Source organism: Stegodyphus dumicola, chromosome 3 (genome assembly GCF_044657685.1).
Source record: "Stegodyphus dumicola isolate Sdum_Otavi_A_Nest chromosome 3, ASM4465768v1".
Lineage (NCBI taxonomy): Eukaryota > Metazoa > Arthropoda > Arachnida > Araneae > Eresidae > Stegodyphus > Stegodyphus dumicola.
In genome coordinates, this window is record NC_140770.1 from 50,285,024 (window position 1) to 50,292,744 (window position 7,721).

A 7,721-nucleotide genomic window follows, 5' to 3' on the forward strand; every position below is an offset into this window, starting at 1 on the left:
TAGAAATGCTTACGATGTCTGTTTTTTGTGTTACCAATTTTAACTCGTGAGTTGTTTTTATCTTAACTACTCTCAAAACAACAATTGTTAGCAGTATACTAGCGGACAAGACCCGCCAAGATGAGTGGGCTACGGCCAAAGCAATATTTGCAAAATAAAATGAATGCATTTTAATTTAATTATAAATTAAATCAATTTAATAATTTAATGCACTGTATATAAAGTCGCTAGCTGCGACCAAAGCAAAATTTATAAGTCCTATGCCCACCTGAAAAGAAAGTACATAAAAAAATTTCAATATCTATTAAGTCAGATCATTCTTTCCAAGCAAGAACCAATTCATAAGTATTTTTTTTTTTGTTGCGAAACTGGGAAACTAAAACTTTGAGCACTTCAAGTTAATATGTGTACGAATGACGTCATGATTTAAATTTAATGTGATATAACAACCTTTTCTCAATATCAATAAAAGAATTAACGTAACAATAGCACACCGTGTCAATTATTTTAATCTAAAGCAAAAACATTGTCAGCTATTTATTTAAAATGCTGACATTAACGAAATATTTTCGACGTACAATGACGTGACATGAAATCGCGTACTTTCTTCCACGTCAGAACTCGATCATATGTAATATAAATAGTAAAAAAAAAATCTGAAAGTTTTAAGATTTTAAAGATTTTAAAGGATTTTTAAATCCAAAGGGGCGTTTTTTTAACGTTTTGCGTGTTAACTTTATTTATTAAATATCATGTTCTATGTACTCAAACCATAAAACAACAGCAATATCGCAACATAATTTTTAAATGAGCATATCTTTAGAATTTTCGGTACAAAGTCTCCCGCGTTGGAGATAAAAATATATTTTTCCATACATTCTTGCCATTGCTCACTTTGAAATCGTTTAGTTTTTTAATCAAAAATTTAATAAAATAAAAATGTTACAAAATATGAAATCGATAATAAATTACGAAATATGAAATCGATAATAAAACAAATTTCAAATTCAAATTAGGGCTTCCACATGCCCATATTCTATGGAAGATTACGTTATTCAAATTTTGATGGCTCTAGGTACCGTTGTTTTATCACAGTGCGAAAAACATACATACATTCATGCATATTCTTCATTATTTAATTTCTTTAAATATATTACAGAGCGATAGTGTTTGGTGGCAACAATTTGAAAAGTTATTCGCCGTTTATAGTTTCAACGCAAAATGCGAAAACGAAATTAATAGTCTTTCAGGACAAATTGTCCCTTTCGACTAATAATATATTTAATGTTTCGCAATTCTACTTTTATTCACTATTTTGCGAAACTTACAATTTTTATTAACAAATTCTACGATTTAAAGCGAATAGTGGCAACCCTTTTGAAATAAAGTAAATTTTTATCTCTAGTATGCGAGACTGTTGCCACTCCGAAACGGCGAAAATGAGCGTTTTCAGAGTTTTTAATTAATAACTCGGCTGATTTAAGTCGCACGAAGATGAGAATGGTTGAAATGGCTTCCTACGAATTTTTGGAATCTGGGCTACCTTTCTTGAAACTCAACTCCCCGCCGTTTTGGAGGAGATAATGCCACAAACAAACAGGCAGAGGAGCACATATTTTAATAGCATACAATGTACTATTGACAATATTATGTTGGAATCTTAGCATGTAGAGAACTGACATGAAGCTAAACAGAGAATTAAAAAATATAGACTGTGTGTCGGAAATTCTAAATACATGCTCATTTTAAAATTATTTTGCGATATTACTATTGAACTGAATTTAAGTGCGAATAACATGATATTTAATAAGTAAAGGCAACACACAAAACGTTAAAAAAAGTCCCTTTGTGCGTAACGTAAAATCTGAAATCTTTCAGATTTTTTTTTTCTAACTTAGTGTTGAAAAGTATTTGTAAACTTTTAGACGTTCAAATGCTTAAAGCTTCTACGTCGCATAGCCCCAAAAAATCTTTCCTATGAACCACAACGCTGACAGGATTATATCCAGTGCTGCAAACAGGAATTAAAATTTACAATGATTAAAATGATTGTATGTTATTATTGTGTCTGATAAAACTAAATTTGCCTGTTAATCTTTAAGTTATATAGAAAACAACACGAATATAAAACTTTCTATTGGAATATAAAATTTGTTTCTTAAATGACTATGAATCTGCCTCGTTTCTGTTAAAAAGGTAAATTATAATATTCATCTGTTTATTATATTTAAAACTTTTGTTTTTAATTTAATTTTTACAAACTTCGGGAAAGCGATGGGGGAACGATTACTTACAAATACATTATAAAAAGGAAATCATGGTTTTATGAACAACTATAAAATTTTCTTTAAGTAAGTACGATTATTTAAGACTATTTTATGAGGATTATTTTTACTATGGCAAAGAACATAATAGATATCTGCCTATGGGGAAAGATGCATTCGTAGATGATTTAAGAGAAACTAGCGTGTATTGAAATTGCAGACGTACTATTTTGACTGTTAAACACATTTTAATTGGTGTGTGAGAGCTTGCTCTTTTAGTTATCCTACAAGGAAAAACACCAGCTTCCGAGCGGTAAAGTCGCTGAACACTGGTAGTTCGGTCCGAGGTTCGAATCCCGCGAACGGGCTGGCTGCATGGGCGTTTTCGTGGTTATCCCCATGTGTAACATGTATACGAGCCAGTTTCCCTTAGAAAGTCCTCCACGAAGGCATCCCTCCCCTTAGGCAGATAGCCCTAGTGTGATTTGCCATAATTAAATAAACCAAACCAAACCTCCAAAGAAAAAATCTTACTAAGCCAGGCGACTTTTCGCACAGGTGTGGAGAAATCGTACACAGGGAAAGGGTTTAAATTGCCCTTTTATTTGATTAATTTTTTTAAACAAAAATGCCCTTGCTAGTGCTTACAATAACATCAACAACTTGCGGTTTGAAAGTAAGAATTAATTTACAATAACTTAAATGGCAAAGAGTAGTGCTGGACTACTTAAAACTAGCAAGCTGACTCAGTAATCTATACCAGTCATAAACTTTTAAATAAACGACCAAAATGCGTATCAGCAACTCAGAATAACAGCAGGAAGGATAAAATAACAACATGCGTTATGCTAGCGAAATCACGCTCTGACTTTCACCCCTTTAAATAGATAAATATCTGTAATGTCTCTTTTCACCCCTTTAAATAGATAAATATCTGTAAATTTTACCCCTTGACTGAACAGTTTTACTCTGCATTTCCTGTTTTTTATAGCCTAGCTTTATATAATTTCTGTGATTTGGTTTCCTTTCATTTTGCGAAAAATTTATATGCAATTTTATGTTAATATTCTACTTGCGTGTATGTACTAACTTTGTATATGTGACTTTGTATATGTTCTCTTTTATCGCTTTGAAATTTGAAAAAAGTACAGTGTTTGTCTGGCGCAATATAACCTCCTTGGTTTTGTGCCAGAAAATGAAATAACTACCCACCAAATTACACATGAGAAGAATATGAAAACTCAATGCTACCAGCTGGTTCTGCTGCTGCGAATGGGAACCAGGGTGAAGTAGCAGTGTCTTGCAGTTTTACCTGCATGGCTGCTAGTTAACAGATACATCTTGAAACATTCATTTCAATAAGCATCCTTTACATTGTGTTGCATTCGAAGCTTCACTGTTAAATTTGATGCCAAATGAAAATGAGCATAATGCAATTCGAGTTCTCTGAAAACTTCAAACTTATTTCTAAAGTTTTGAGGTGATTGGAAATAAATATCGCAATTTCTCTTAAGAATTGCATATTTATTTTTTGTTCTGCATATTTATTTCTGTTTTGAGATGACTGAAAATAAATATCACATATTTATCCAGACAAAGAATTAGAGTACTTTTAACATTTTGCTATTAACAGAAAATCGCCACAATAGTGTCATTTATTTAAACATAATTGATTAGTATTTTTGGCCTTAAAAATGCTTATTCATTTCATTTAAATAAGCAGTCGTATTTTCTAAAATTAATTAGGGTTCATTTCCCAATCCAACGTTTCATGCATTACGAGGGCGGCAATCGAACGCCACTAAACGGAGTTTCATATTTGATTAAACAAAGTTTCATTACTGTAATCTTTTTTAAGCGTAACAATAACGTATGAATATTCGGAATGCTGCTAAGATATAATTACAAATGCGTTCGTAAATCACGATCGGCTTCGCTTTGAAATACCACGAATTCCTTTAATGTCCCTTGACACTCAATTTTAGGTTTTAATCAAAAGCAGCCAATAAATTATCTGGAGTTCCGTTCACTAATTACACTTTCAGTACAGAACATTCAGAACTGTTAGAGAAATCCACGGAGATCATTGCTGACTAATTGTCAGCATGACAGTATGAAAAGAGGAACTGTGATTAATAACGTCAAGCGATAAAAACCGTTACATTTCATGCAGCTCAAAACAGTTTAACTTCTTAACGCAAGAATGCTTGGATCGATTTCAGTACCAGTGAAATGAACTTTTTTTAAGGTATTTTCTCCCTCCATGCCTTCGCGGTGTGGCGGTATCACACTCAGTGGTGTATTCGAGAGATCAAGGTTCGAGTCCCGGCTGGGGCATTGCTCATTTTTTATCTCCTCTGCTTTAAAGTAACCTGATGATTCTGCACTGGAGCCCGAACTAAAAGGTGATTCATGATGATTCTTCACCACCAGAATTTGGCGGTTGTGTTCCCTAATTCCCAGTCACTATTTAAAAGGGAGAGTATATAAGGTATTTTCTACCTCCTTTCTGCATACCTTCGTGGTGCTTCGGTTAGCACATTCGGCATTCTTAGTGATGCTATTGCAGATTCTCATACAGAGTGGAACCTTGGATTACGAAGAAATCCGTTCAGAACGAATTTTCCAAACAAAAAATGACTCGGATGACGAACAATGCCTCGAGACACGAACAAATAAGCCAGAAAAAAAATGGTTTACCAAAATGCATTTACGTTGTAAACTAAAATTAGTGAATAATCATGAAAAAAAATTGATGAACGTAATTTTTTAATCTTACTTCCAAATGAAAAATTTGACAGTCAAGCACAATCGCAAACAATTAATTCAGATTCAAATAAGAAAACGATTTAAGATCTTGAACTGTATTATCGTAGACATATGAATAAAACAGTCAGTTATATCTAGAACATTATTAATCTTTTAAGTCCTTAAGTACACCATTAATAATACAGTATTTCAATTTATTCAATTTCGAGATTTCCTTAAGGTGTACCTAAAAATGTAATACCTAATAAACTCACAAATAATGAACTTATCCTAATCTTTGGAATAAAATCCTTAATATATATGGAAATTAAAAAATTCAGGTTTCCATAGTCAACTCTGTAAACTGAGAGATGAGGAAGGGTACTTCGAGCAGACTACGGGAATTTGGACACCAGTCAATAACGTATGAATATTCGGAATACTGCTAAGATATAATTACAAATGCGTTCGTAAATCACGATTGGCTTCGCTTTGAAATACCAAGAATTCCTTTAATGTCCCTTGACACTCAATTTTAGGTTTCAATCAAAAGCAGCAGATCGGCTTCGCGGAATAAGAATTTGGACACCAAGTCAAACTTACGCGACGCTGAAAGATAACACATGGGCTATCCAATTAAAATGAATTTTTGTTAGCTGACCTTAACACAATTTCTTACAGACCATATTATTCGTTATGATTCATAGAGTGCAACCGTCCTCTCTATTAGGTAAATGTCAATTCTGAAAAGTATCTTTTTCACACTTCGTAGACAGGAACACTCGCCCAGATGCTTGCACTTCATTACAGTTGAAATCCGATATTTTAAGTCGCTAGCTAAATATCTCCCCAGAATAGTTTATAATACTTCGTAAACAGGAACACTAAGCTCTGATTATCGCACGTCATCAGAAGCATATATTTTAAAGGGTTAAATTAGGAATCTCAATACTCATGCGCCATTTTACTTCCTTCACTCATTGAAGAACAGTCCCAAAGAGAATCGCCGTTGGACATAACTTTTGTACTTATAAATTCGGCATTTCTTCTCGTTACACCCACCGTGACAAGAACATCACACAAATCGTCGTGTGATCTCTGGATAGGGGATTTATTTTTCACATCTTTTTCCTTCATCATACTCTAAATAGTTCAGTAATAGGTCAGTCTAATAATTCATGTATTTCGCATATAAATACAGTTCTGTGACTGATATACTAACTATAACAGTAACTATCCAGTGCTTCAGTACATGACTCCAGTTTAACTGCTATACTTAATATCATCATGATGTTTTCGGAATTCTCTGAAACTCTAGATGGATTTATTTGTAGTTCGTGTGGACACCAGTGACGAAGAACACTGTTTTTATTAAAGTCTGATGTGTGCTCAGCTCGGTTTAGAATTTGTGAATTTTAAGATCGCAGCAGCTGACAAACTATCAGCACACCATGTCCCCTTCCGCGGGGGTTGACTCAGGCGAACGCCTGGGAAGTACTGGTTAGGATCTGTACCTAGGCAGTCTCAACCGCGGGGGTATATAATTTGACTTCACAGGACTAGAGCCCAAGTATTGTACTCAGGTTGGTTCAGGCTTGGCAAGGACCGTATTGGTACTGTCGTGTCTGTTCCTTCGGCTGTGGTGGAGCTATATGGTATATTTGTTGACTAAGTTACCGGGGGTTTGACCCCATTCAGTTCTCGTGGCGGGCACTCACAAAGCAGACAGAAAATCTTACTACAATGTGGTTTTGCCGATGGAGTGGTGCCCGGAGGCAAGGTGACAAGGTAGTAACTTCGCAACGTTACTGTTCTGCCCAATGCTTAGTAAAAGCCGGACGGGGACTGCGGGGGTTCCTCCCACTCGAACGAGGTCCCACGGACGTTGTATACCCCAAACTCTGAATGGGTCCTGTATAATGAGGACCTGGGACGGAGGTTCTTCGTCCGGTGTGTCTGTCTGCACACCATGTTGTCAAGTATAGGTGGTATACGAGAATGGTTTGTCTTGTTGAAACAACTTATTACAACAACCATCGTAAAGGATATTTATATAAACAGCCATTACTATATCCAAACGCTTTCACTTCTGATGCTATTGCAGATTCTCATATAGAGAGGAACCTTGGATTACGAAGAAATCCGTTCAGAACGAATTTTCCAAACAAAAAATGACTCGGATAACGAACGATGCCTGGAGACACGATGAAATATTTCAGTAATGATTCCGTTGATGAAATATTTCAGTAAAACATTCTTTTCTCCAATCAGCTAATGCTGATGATCAGGCCTGAGGTTGATGTTTCAGGGCATGTTGTATAGCGTAAGTGGTATTTGAGAATGGTTTATATTATTGAGACAATGCAGTCCCTACTTGCTGCAACAAGCATTGTACCATATAAATAAAAAGTTCTAATAATGTCCAGATGCACTCGATTCTGTTGATACCATTTTAGCCCAATTTTTGCCTATCTAATGACCCTCTTGACAGTTTGAGATGAAAATATCTGTTTAATAATGAAATGTGAGATCTTAATTTATTAGCAGTAATCGATTAACTATATTGGCACATCAAAACTACATGCACCCTTGATCCACATTAGAGTTAATATTTGCAGTTGCTGGAAATATTCCATCCATCTGACGGTCCATTTCTAAATCTATCCACTGTAAATCAGTTTTTAGATTATTCCAAAAGAAATCAATGGA